This window comes from Leptonychotes weddellii, unplaced genomic scaffold (assembly GCF_054177405.1).
Source record: "Leptonychotes weddellii isolate Sample4059 unplaced genomic scaffold, ASM5417740v2 HiC_scaffold_3546, whole genome shotgun sequence".
Classification (NCBI taxonomy): domain Eukaryota; kingdom Metazoa; phylum Chordata; class Mammalia; order Carnivora; family Phocidae; genus Leptonychotes; species Leptonychotes weddellii.
This window is the reverse complement of record NW_027955593.1, coordinates 1-12,461: the sequence shown is the minus strand read 5'-3', so window position 1 is coordinate 12,461 and position 12,461 is coordinate 1. Positions and strand designations below refer to the sequence as shown.

The 12,461-nt window shown below is 51.4% G+C and overlaps 1 pseudogene; it reads right to left on the bottom strand.

Moving 5' to 3' along the window:
• Positions 1-6,784: 6,784 nt before the first annotated feature.
• Positions 6,785-8,188, bottom strand: LOC102737992 (glyceraldehyde-3-phosphate dehydrogenase pseudogene; annotated as a pseudogene).
• Positions 8,189-12,461: the final 4,273 nt, after the last annotated feature.

Below are 12,461 nucleotides of genomic sequence, written 5' to 3'. Positions count from 1 at the left end.
ACATGTGGGACCCCCTGCTCTGGCTCCAGGGGCGCTCGCAACCCAGGAGATGAGCTTTAAGGAATAAGTGACCTACCTCCCCCCCCTCCAGCTGCCTAGACCATAACTGAGGTGACCCAACGTTCATGGAAAGGAGAGCCTCGGGAAGCTCATGATAGAGCACGTGAGCCAGTTCCTAGCGACTGAGCGCTAAGTGTCCTACTACTGCAGTAATTCTCTGTCCCGCTCTTCAGCTGAAGAACCAAAGCGCTTACCTAAGCTCGTTCGTTTGGGGAACTAATCCCTCAGGGGCGAGGGGCAGGCGGGGCAGGCTGTGGCCTCAGGAAGCCCCACTCCACCTTTGGCCTCACTCTTGCACCTGCCTTTGGCTGGCCTGCGCTGCTCAAGTTCATCGATGTCAGGGGGTGGGGGTCTATATACTCCATGAGGCACAGAAAGAAGTCAATCCGGGGGGGGCGGGGAAGAATATACTACACGCTCTTTTTACATTCAGAGAAGATGAGAGAAATGAAGCTCCTTTACGTTGAATGTATGGACTGACACACGTGACGTGTTCCAAAGTGCTGCGTGGTGTTGACACGCCCCGCCCCGCCCCCAGCCTTTCTAAGTTCTCCCCCGTGCAGCCTGGAGGCGGCATTTCCCAGGCCCCCTTGCCAGCGGTGGGGGTTAGAGTTCCCCGCGAGGGAGAAGGTGGAAGGTAAGCAGAAGCAGTTTTCCTCTGGTGGCTGCTCAGGACAGGCCTTTGGCCGAGCAGAAGGCAGGCGTGCATTTGGCCAGCGGCCACTGGATGTGGTCTGGAGATTTCCCCACGTCAGGCACGCAGGAGGCTGAAACCATGGAGGGGGGCTTCCCCGCAACCCTTGCGTGCCTGGATCTCTGGGAATTGCCTGGCTCGCCTTGGCCCCCTGCCCTCCAGCAGCGGCAGAGGCTTCTGGATCTGTATCCAACCACTTCCACTCTGAAGACCTAGAATGTCACGTGTGCCCTCTCAAACCCTGACTGGTCTACCTCCCTCAGAAGGCTGCCCCGGAGAAGCTGCCCACTGTTGGGAGGGAGGAGTAGAAGGTCCACAGCGAGGGGCCTTTATGTAATCAGATCTGAGACGCCGCTGGCTGTAAGATGAGCCATCGTTTAATGGACCAAATAGGAGAGAGGAAGGTCGCCTCTTAAATCACACGCCATGGTCATCGATGCCGCCAATTTCATAGATGTTAGGAGGTGGGGAAAAGTGGGTGGGTTAAGACATAAAATGTTAACTCAAAAGCTGAACAGGTCGTTTTTAGAGGGATAAAGCAAAGAAACGGAGAACTAAAGACTGATCACGTGAGCCCAGTGGACAGCAAGAAAAGGGCAGCGCTAGTCTGAGCTTAGTAACAACCACACAGCACAAATTAAAACGGAGCAATCTAATCAGATCGGCCGGAGATTCGCAGTTCTCGAGGCTTTGAAATGTGAAAGTGTAGCCGATAGCATAAGCAGAAGGTCTTGCCATGAGTGTCTGTTTTGTCTTTGGGCATCAGCTGATGCTAGACAGAAGCCATCACATTTGGCAGGTCATTTGACAATTTCCTTGCGTCCACCGAAGAAAGAGGAAGTTGCCATGATGGTAGAGTAACACAGTCTTAAGGACATGTCATCCAGATGCCATGCGTGGACCTTGTTTAGATCCAGCCTAAGAGAAGCCAACAGTAAAAAGGCATCTATGCAACAGTCCAGGAGAGGTGGGCACCCAGTGGATATGAGATGACAGTAAAGAGTTACTCATTTAGGACAACGGGGCCACACCAGACTGACATGGTGATGAGCAACGTCTGTGCCCAAGAAGACCAGGAAGTGGATCTTTGGTAAACAGCCAGCCGTCTCAAGCATACATCGTGATCCTAATAGCAAAACGTAAGACATTCATACCTCCTTGAATTCTGCCAATTTCCTGGATACTCCCCTCCCCCCATTCCACTCACACACCCAGCTCCTCTGACCCTCCCTCCCTGCTTGATCTTCTCCATAGCACTCACACTTGGGGTGGGTTATATAACTGCGCCTAGTCCTCGCCTCCTCCTTTCCCTGTCAGAGGATCTTGAGTCCCATCCATTGGCATGGGCTAGCAGTTCCTTCTTACAGGCAAAACCGCTTGTCCATGCCCCCGTTGCCCCTGAACCCTGCTTTGGCCGAGACGTAAGTGGCCCTACGGCACATCAAGCCCCAGCAGAAGCTTCCCGGTGGCTTCTTGCTCATCTCTCTCTCCTTCCCCTCTGCTACGAGCACAGCGCGTGCCCCCCAGGGGCTGCTCCTTCAGACTGGCTTCTGGAGCAAGAAGGCGTGTGCGGCTGGGCCAGGCCATCCTGGCGCCTCGTACAGAGAATGTCTGAAGAAGTCAATGGGTGCAACTTCCTGGGTCTGGGGGACTTGACAGCGCAGCTCAAAAATAGGGTGAAATGTAGCTGAGGCCCTTGCTGACCTCGTTGGCACCTTGGAGGTCTCCCCCACTAGAGCGAACTCTGCGTTAAGGGCAGTGAGTCTCACCAGCTCGTTTCTTGGGCCAGCAGTGTCCGGATGGGCATCTGACCCAGAGCAGGGCCCGCCTATTTGTGCACTGACTCCTCCTCCCGGGAATCAAATTTAGCTTGAGTTTTTCTTGGTACCAAATTCATCCTGAGCCTTTCCACAAGTATGAGAGTTAGCGCCATAACTTGCCACCTGGCCCTTAGGTCATTTTCCGGTTGGTTTTTACGTAGAGTGCCAAGCACTGGAACCATAGGGAGAAAGAGTTACTGGAGAACAGTGTGGCTCCCAAGAGAGTGAAACACTGGAATTCTCAAGCAGTCACCTAGTTTAACATGACATTTCGCCAGCAGCCCCCGAGTCCCTCGTTCTTGCCTTCCCACTAAATATCTGGAATAGGAAATGAAATATCCTATTATCCAGATGAAATATCTGGAAGGAAATGAAAATGAGGAAAACGCACACCGCTCCTGGAAGCAAAGATGGGCAGGCCTGCGTTTGCTAGAGTCTGGGAAGTATTTCTACTCACTGGGAGGTCCGTGAGAAGATGCCCGTGACTTCCACGTTCACAGGTACTTCCTCCCCCGCCCCCGACGCGCACACAGGTCTGACGTCTGGGTGTGTATTACACCCCAGGGCGGCCTCAGACTTCCCCAAGCGCGGCCTTCGTGGTTCTGCCACGCTCCAGCCCTTGCCTTCCCACTCTCCTACGTCAGTTCCCAAACAGCCAGCACACTGCGGCCCTGGTCGGGAAGGAGGCGGAGGGGAGCGCCACTCTTCGGGGAGGTGGGCCAGAGACCCCCCAGGCAGAGCTTTGCAGGAGGAAGCCGAAGCAGGAACAGCCCTGAAGGGAGCACGCACTGGCAATGGTATTTCTAACGTGTACTTTAAAAGTGGAGGTGGGGGGAAGCACCCCCGGAAAGGGGCTAAATGATTGGAAGGCTCCTGGGCAGGGAAGAGGGACGGCAAGAGGCGAGATCCCTGACCTGAGGCACCTTCCGGCCTATGTGGGAAGAGAGCATGAAAAAGCTCCAAAGGCTTGGGTCACTTATAAATGTACAACGTGTGGCAAAACTCAAGTAGGCAGGAGATACACCAGATGATGTTTTCCTGGTGGAGCGGAGGATGAGCCACGGCCCAAGGAGGTGTCGCTTTAGCCCAGACCAGAAGGATGACGGAGGGGCGGGGTGGGGGTGTGTGTGTGTGTGCAGGGCGGAGGGCTTTCACGGCCAGGGACAGCGAGCAGGGCTGAGCTGCTGTAAGCACACCCATGTCTCTTCTAGGAGATTTGTGGTTCTTTTGAAGACATCATAAATACATCTGGTGAGCATTTTATCAAAAACCTTTCGTCCTCATGGTGAATCAGTGGTTCCCACATCATTTGCTGAACACTGCTTCCTTTCCCAACTGGTTCCAAAAAATCACCTTCATCGTATATTAAATCCTTAAGGAGAAATGCTAAGAAAACCTAGAAACGTGCAGCTTGCCTAGGGTTGAAACTAGCACGAATGAAAACAGGATGCATGTTATTCCTCCCCTTTTATCAAATTAGCAAAGATGAAAAACAGTATTAATTATTCATGCTGATGAGAAGTAAATTTGGTACAAACATATCCAAAGGGCAGTTTGAAAATAAATATCTGTAAGAAGGCTGACTGGGTCCACAACAAGGGGATTTTCAGAATTAAGTAGAGGAGACCTATTCACATGGAAAGGCATGCAGTATATGTCGATCCAAGTAGGTCACAGAAGCGGACGGGTGGCATGACTTCCCCGGAGGAGTCTATTGTGTGTTTATACACAGATGTGTTGACAGATCTACAAGACCTTTTGGAAGATAGATACAAACATGTTTACAGTGGGCGTCTCTGGGTAGGTGGGATTCCGGGTCTGTTTCATTTCATTTTGCTTATCTTTACTTTCTGATCTGGCTGCAGCGTATTGCTTTTATAATGATGGTTTAATTACAAAAACACAGGCCATAGCATGTTCAAATCACTGTGGAAGATAAAAGGCAGTAACACATTGCCATGTAGTGGAAGGCAGAAACAGCAAAAACATAAGAAAAAAGCATAACCTTGTCAGAAGGCCACCTTAATTTAATGATATGTGTAAACAGATTAAACACCCATATTAAAAAAATTCAAGGATGGATTCTCAAAACAAGTATATGCTTTTACCCACCTTGTCATTTGCTTTCAACACTAAAAATAAAGGGTTAGAGAGAAAGGAATCCGCAGATGAACCAAAAGTAGGGCCCAGTGATAATATTGATCCCTGCACCATAGAATTGCAGGCAAAAAGCAGTCAACGCATCAGGAGTCCTTACATGGTGAGAGGTTCGAGTACAGGGACGACAGATCACGGCCTGGCATCGATGGCCAATGACACGGAATCAACAAGTAGAAAGCAACACCCGATAGACCATACGGATCAGTTACTAGAAATACAATAGAAAAAAAAAGACTTCACTGTATCTTTCAGCCTTTGACATAAGTAAGCAAAATTAAAGGGCAGATACTGATATAACGAAAAAGGTATTAGTGATAGACATCAGAGTGGAAAAGAGAATTCAGTGTTTTTAGGAATCTATGGAACTGGAACAAGATCGAGTGCATCCTAAGGTACAAAGTACCCTCTGAATTACAGAAAGCAAGGTTAGTAGAGGCTACAGGCTGGGACATAAAATTAGAGGTTAAGGGGATAGTCCTGAGACACTAACAATGAAAACAATAATCGTCCCTACCTTTCTAGCTACAGCTTCTTTCCTGAACACTCTCCTTGAGTAGTAGGCCTATCTATCTCGTCGTCTCCCCACATCCACAGACTTCGGGGTCCCCGAGGTCAACCCGGCTCTGGAAGCGGACGATCCTGACGCATCATCACAGGAAGAAGGAGAAGGGTGAGTACAGTACGATAAGACATTCTGAGCGAGAGAGAGACCACATTCACAGAACTGTCATTACAGTACATTGTCGTAATTGTTCTAGTTTATCATTAGTTATTGTTGTTCATCTCTTACTGTGCCTCATTCATAAAGTAAACTTCATCAGAGACATGTATGTGTAGGAAAATCATAGTGTTTCCGGGGCCTGTTGGGTGTCTCGGAACGTATCCGCTGCAGATAAGGGGGACTGCTGTGTATCCCGTGGTCTCAAGGTGCCTCGACCTACTAGCTCCCAGGCACATCTTCGACTCATCACACCTAAATCTCTTCCCGTCTTCTCTTTGCCAATCTAGCCCTCTCCAGTCCTGCGTTGTTGACAGCACGTCACCTGCCCTCGCAGCCAGGCCCCTGACGGGGTGGCGGCCACTGTCCGCCTCCTGGCCCACAGGCCCCGCAGCTCTGAGGTCACCAGCTCCCGCACTTCCTACCTCCCACGACTCTCTGGCCCTCTGGGTCGCCCGGTCTGTCGTTCCCAGAGCTGGCTGCCAGAGGCCATGTCGGAAACGCTAAATTTCTTCCCTGGGAGCACTTCCATGGCTGACGCTCGTATTTATTTTGTGTTCCCAGGGTTTAGCAGAGTATCACCTACACAAGAGATACATAAATGTCGGCTGAATAAACAAAAGAACACAAAACCAAACTTTCTTCTGAAAAACATGCCCATTTCCAGTACATCTCCCAGTTTAAAATAAACTCATTTTTATTGATAGTTGTACTTGAATAATCCACGCATGCCCCCCCACCCACTACCATGACACATCTCACAGATGTCTGAATAGTAATGAAAGACGAATGATCCCGGGGATTCTCGGGGCAAAGGCAGACAGGGCTTGTAGGAGAACTGAAGAAGTCCTGACCTTGTACGCACGTACTGAAAGGTTTGTCTAAGACACAAACCAAGTGCTTTAAAGAAATGGCTTGCTGTTTTGGGTGCACGCATGAGCACGAGTGCGTGTCTGTGTGCATGTGTGTGTGCGTGTTTAACTAGCATTTAAAGAGCTAACTATGACCTGTAAACACTTAACCTTTGTCCTATGTCCTACGGACAATTTATATCTTTTATCTCCAAACCAATTGCTGGCTGGTGCCCTTTTTTTTTTTTGAACCAGGCTAATATTTTTCTCTACAATTTAGAGGTCACTTTTTTATGCTTTGGAATTGGAATTTAAAAATAAAAATATAGGGGCGCCTGGGTGACTCAGTTAAGCTTCTACCTTCGGCTCAGGTCATGATCTCAGGATCCTGGGATCGAGCCCCGCAGGGGGCTCCCTGCACAGTGGGGAGCCTGCTTCTCCCTCTCCCTGTGCCTGCGCTCCCCCTGCTTGTGTTCTCTCTGCCAAATAAATAAATAAATCTTTTAAAAATAAATAAAAATAAAAATATAGAAGGTCAAAGTTGTTTTTGGTGTTGGTATCTCCTATAAAACACCTGTTTCCATTGGCTCTGTCAAATGTTCCCCTCTTTTTATTTTTTATTTTTTTGGCTGGGTACAGTATACTTTATTGATGGCACATGACAAGGTAGGGCTCCCCAAGCCCCTCCCCTTCTTCAGGGGGTCTGGGATGGAAACAGTGGAGGTCGTGAGATTCTCAGTGTTTTGGGGGATAAGTTGGGGCAGGGATTCCCCAGCAGCTGAGGGCCTCTCTTCCTCTTGCTCTCGCTGGGGCTGGTGGTCCAGGGGGCTCTTAGTCCTTGGAGGCCATGTGGACCATAAGGTCGACCACCCAGTTGCTGTAGCCAAATTCATTGTCATACCAGGAAATGAGCGTGACAAAGTGGTCATTGAGAGCAATGCCAGCCCCGGCATCGAAGGTGGAGGAGTGGGTGTCACTGTTAAAGTCGCAGGAGACAACCTGGTCCTCAGTGTACCTCAGGATGCCCTGGAGGGGGCCCTCTGATGCCTGCTTCACCACCTTCTTGATGTCGTCGTATTTGGCAGCTTTCTCCAGGTGGCTGGTCAGATCCACGACGGACACGTTGGGGGTGCGGACACGGAAGGCCATGCCGGTGAGCTTCCCGTTCAGCTCAGGGATGACCTTTCCCACAGCCTTGGCAGCGCCAGTGGAAGCAGGGATGATGTTCTGGGCGGCCCCTCAGCCGTCGTGCCACAGCTTCCCAGAGGGGCCATCCACGGTCTTCTGGGTGGCAGTGATGGCATGGACGGTGGTCATGAGTCCCTCCACGATGCCGAAGTTGTCATGGATGACCTTGGCCAGAGGAGCCAAGCAGGTGGTGGTGCAGGAGGCATTGCTGACAATCTTGAGGGAGTTGTCATACTTCTCATGGTTCACACCCATCACGAACATGGGGGCATCGGCAGAAGGAGCAGAGATGATGACCCTCTTGGCCCCGCCCTTCAAGTGAGCCCCAGCCTTCTCCATGGTGGTGAAGACCCCAGTGGACTCCACAACATACTCAGCACCAGTATCACCCCATTTGATGTTGGCGCGATCTCACTCCTGGAAGATGGAGATGGCCTTTCCATTGATGACAAGCTTCCCGCTCTCAGCCTTGACTGTGCCGTGGAATTTGCCATGGGTGGAATCATACTGGAACATGTAGACCATGTGGTTGAGGTCAATGAAGCGGTCATTGATGGCAACAATATCCACTTTGCCAGAGTTAAAAGCAGCCCTGGTGACCAGGCGCCCAATACGGCCACATCCGTTCACTCCTGCCTTCACCATCGTGTCTCGGGGATGTGGCTGGCACTGCAGCAGAAGATGCGGCTATCTGTTGAACGGGGAGGAGCAGAGAGCCTGTTCCCTTCTTTTTAAAAAGCTCTGCGATAGTACATTTCAAGCACCTGCAAAAACAGAATTGTGAAAAGAACCCCAGACCCATCACCCAGCTTCAATAATTATGAACTCATGGCCAATCTTGTTGCATCCATACTCCCACCAACATCCCCCACTTCCACGTTGTTTTGAAGCCAATATGACTTACCATTTAATCTAAATAGGTCAGTATGTATATCAAAAAGATAAAGAAATGTTTTCAAAAGGAATCATACTACTGTCACACTTGAATAATTCATTTTTGACGCTCTTCTCTAATGACAGGAACCAGGGCTCCTTGGAGAAATGGCCCATTCTAGGACCAGGGCAGGGAATATTCCAGATGAGTCTGGAGCATCTTGTTGTGTGGGAAGGATGTGCCCCCAAAGGCACAAGGATGGGGCATTTCACAGGGCTACGTGAGCCAGCTGGGAGAGCTCCCAGTACCTCAGTCTGGAATGATTTGAGCAACAAGTAAGGTAGTCCCGGCTCAGAACCCAAAGCATAAAATAAATCCCCAGGAGCGCATACTGCTGTGAACAAGTGATGGAAGAAATGAACAGATGGGGGGGCGGAATAGACACATCTGTGCGGAAGCCCAAATCCTGTAGATTCTCACTCAAGGGGGTGGAGCGCTGCTGCCCCCGCTCTGCCTGTGGGCCGTGCAGAGACTTCCTTCCAAAGAGGACAGTGTGCAAGGTCATCAAAAACAAAGAGTATATATCTCATTTCTATATGGGAAATTTATGTATAACGTGTAATCAGCATATGAATGTCAGCATTTGGAAACAGTCACTGAGTGAGAAATCCTGGTTTCTAATTTGCACCTTTTTAAAAAAAGATTTACTTATTTGAGAGAGAGACAGAGAGCAGGAGCAGGGGGAGTGGCAGAGGGAGAGGGAGAAGCAGGCTCCCCGCTGAGCAGGGAGCCCGATGCAGGGCTCCATCCCAGGACCCTGGGATCATGACCTGAGCACAAGGCAGATGCTTAATCGATAGAGCCACCCAGGGGCTCCTGCCCCTTTCTTTTCTTTTTTTATAGGTTCTTTAAAAAAAAAAAAAAAAAAGATTTTATTTATTTATTTGACAAGAGACACAGCGAGAGAGGGAACACAAGCAGGGGGCGTGGGAGAGAGAGAAGCAGGCCTCCTGCTGAGCAGGGATCCCGATGTGGGGCTCAATCGCTGGACCTGGGATCATGACCCGAGCACAAGGCAGACGCCTAACAACTGAGCCACCCAGGCGCCCCTCCCGCACCTTTCTTTACCAATTTATGTACCAATATATTTCAGAAGGTAGCATGGATGCCGGCAAAATCAACAGCAATATTTCTGTTAGAAAAAGTGCAGGTACGGGGCGCCTGGGTGGCTCAGTCGGTTGAGCGACTGCCTTCGGCTCAGGTCATGATCCCGGAGTCCCGGGATCAAGCCCCGCATCGGGCTCCCGGCTCGGCGGGGAGTCTGCTTCTCCCTCTGACCCTCCCCCCTCTCATGCTGTTTCTCTCTCGCTCGCTCTCTAATAAATAAATAAATAAAATCTTAAAAAAAAAAAAAAGTGCAGGTACAGCAGAAATGACTCTGGTCAGGAATGACTGCTCTGAGGCAATCCCTTCCTGACAGCCACCAGGAGCCTCCCTCCATCAGCCGGCTATGGCGAGGTTCTGGTCCAAGCGGGGAGTGTTGGGAATCAGCACCACTGTGGACATTGCCACATGTTTGAACTGCCTGCTACCTGGATATACTTACGACAACAGTGCAAAAGATTTTAAGCTTTGTCATTATGTCATAATAAGTAAACTGCCTGATGAAGATGTGGCTTCGGTCACTGTGCTTAGACTGGTCAGGATACACTAGGCTCTGCCGCAGTAACGAGCAGACCCTGACATCTCGGTGCCTTTGCTTTTTGTCCCTTTTCTCCCAGGCCAAGTCCGATGCTCCGTGGCGGCCGCGTTTTTCCTGTGGCACTGCTCACGAAACACGTGGCCTCCAAGGATCTTTTCATTGCCTCAGCCCGGAGGTGACCCATGGTACTTCTCCTCAGGGCCCACTGGTAGAACGAGCACATCGCCCTGCTCCAGGGCAAGAGAGCTGGGTACGGTGGTTTTCCCAAGAAGAGGAAAACGGAAGACTCGGGCAACATGTAGCCTCGTTTCTACCACGAGGCTGTGCACCTTGTTTTTCAGGCTAAAGTGATGGCAGACAGGCTTTGGGGCTGGGCCAGGTTGGCGGCCTCACCGAGAAGCTGGCTGGGTGCAGTGCCTACGTGTTCACAGGCGACCGCAGGCGGCCGTGTCTGGTTGGAGCCCGCCTGTTGCCCCCAAGGAGAGTAGTGGTCCTTGCAGTGGTGGACATGCCAAGTTTTGAGTCTTACGCTACAGATCTTCCCGCTTTTCCAAAGCAAGTAGAAATGCAGATTTTCATGTGAAGTCTCCCAACTGTAAGACGTAGGCATAAGTATATGAAAGCCCAGGCCAAGCAAAATGTGCACGCAGGCCTCATGTGACCTCCGTGTTATCGGCGTAAGGCTTTAGCCCTCTGGCCGCGGGACATGGGCTCTTGAGCGGCTGGCCTTTTATTTATCCGTGAGGTAAAGCTAACCCCACATTTTAAAGACGAATCTCGGCTCTGCCTGTGAGCATTCATTCCCTCCGTCCACCTTGGTTCTCGTTCAAATCCTCCATCTTCACAAGAACCCCTGCTCAGCCGACCACGGGAGCACTTGGGGCCACACTTAAAGGGGGACAGATTCCCTCATTCCATCCAGGTCATTGCCAGGCTGTGTAATCTTGAGGCATCTGGTAAACCACAAAGTGTTGAGAGAGACTGAAACACGGGCTGGATACTGGGCAGTCGTTATGAACTTGGGGAGCTGAACAAGGCCTGGAACAGGAAGGCCCTTGGGTCACCTACGGATGGTATCTTAAGGCCCGTGGGAAGCAATTAAGGAATTATAAATGGGGGTGGGCGTCACACAGCCAGACCAGCATTCTGGACAGATCATTCTGGCAGCTACTGGGGGTAGGGGGCGAGCTCTCAGTGAACAGAATCCATCATTCAGTATGCACAGGGCCCTTGATGGAATCCCATTCAGGTATTCTTTTGGGAGGCGACTCCGGCAATTTCATTTTACCTTTTTCTGGGCTGTTGTCAGAGGAGGTGTCCCTCTGAGGATGGCCCGAGTTGTTGGGTTCATGATAGCCCGCAAACAGTCAAGCGCAACCACCTTTGTCTTTAAAATGCGAGAAGGAATCACGTTCAAGGTTGCCCGAACTCTGGGACCACAGCCAGGAAACAACATGGGACTGGCGTCACCACCAGAAAAAAGGCAAGGGAGGAGAGCTTCTGACTTGAGAAGCTGGTGGCCAGCGTGTGGCCTATGGGCAGGACAGGGTGTCAGCCTGGAGCGGAGGGGGGCTTGTGGCCACGTTGCTCCCCGGAGCTGGGCCACCCTGCTGTCCCCACGGCTCCCTGGTAGGAGCCTCCCAGGGGTCTGAGGCCCAGACAGCCTGGAAGGCAGACTGGCTGTGGTCAGACTCACACAGCAAAGGGGAGGTGTCCGCTTCTGTGTACGGACTCCTTGCGAGTCTCTTTCCTATTCTCTGCCCCCACCAAAGCCCCACCTCCCCCTCCAGCTCTGTGTCTCCTCCATCTCTCTCTCTCACACTTTCTTTACCTTCCTCCCTCCCCCTCACACACACACACACACGTGCGCACACACGCACACACTCCATCTCTCACACACACAGACACATCCGTGTGCCCCCATCTTGAAGTGGCATCCAGTCATCAGTCGTGCTTTGTGATCCATCCCCCCGTTTTAACAGAGCTGAATAAAAGCGGTAGAGTGTTCTGCGCACCACACAGCTCAGTGCTGCTCTGTGAGTGTCGCAGCCCTTCTGTCTCGTGGGCAGAGTGGGTCATGGTCCCGTCGGTCGCATTTACGGTCAGTTCACACCCTCTTCTTGCTGCACCATGGCCATGGCCTGCCCTCTCCTGCTGCCCATAAACCAGGCTGGTAACGTGAACCTGCCCGGGTGACGCGAGAATTCAATGCAATGGTCCTGGGACCGGCCCCACGAAGCGTACAGAGCAGTGCCCCTCAGCCTGGTGCCTGTGGGAATCCCCTGGACGCCGTCAAGCTCAGCACCCTGCCTCCCCTGACCAGGGCCGTGGGAACGTCTGGGGCCCAGGCCTGGGCCCCAGCAGTGTTTGCAGCTCCCCTGGTGGATCCACGTG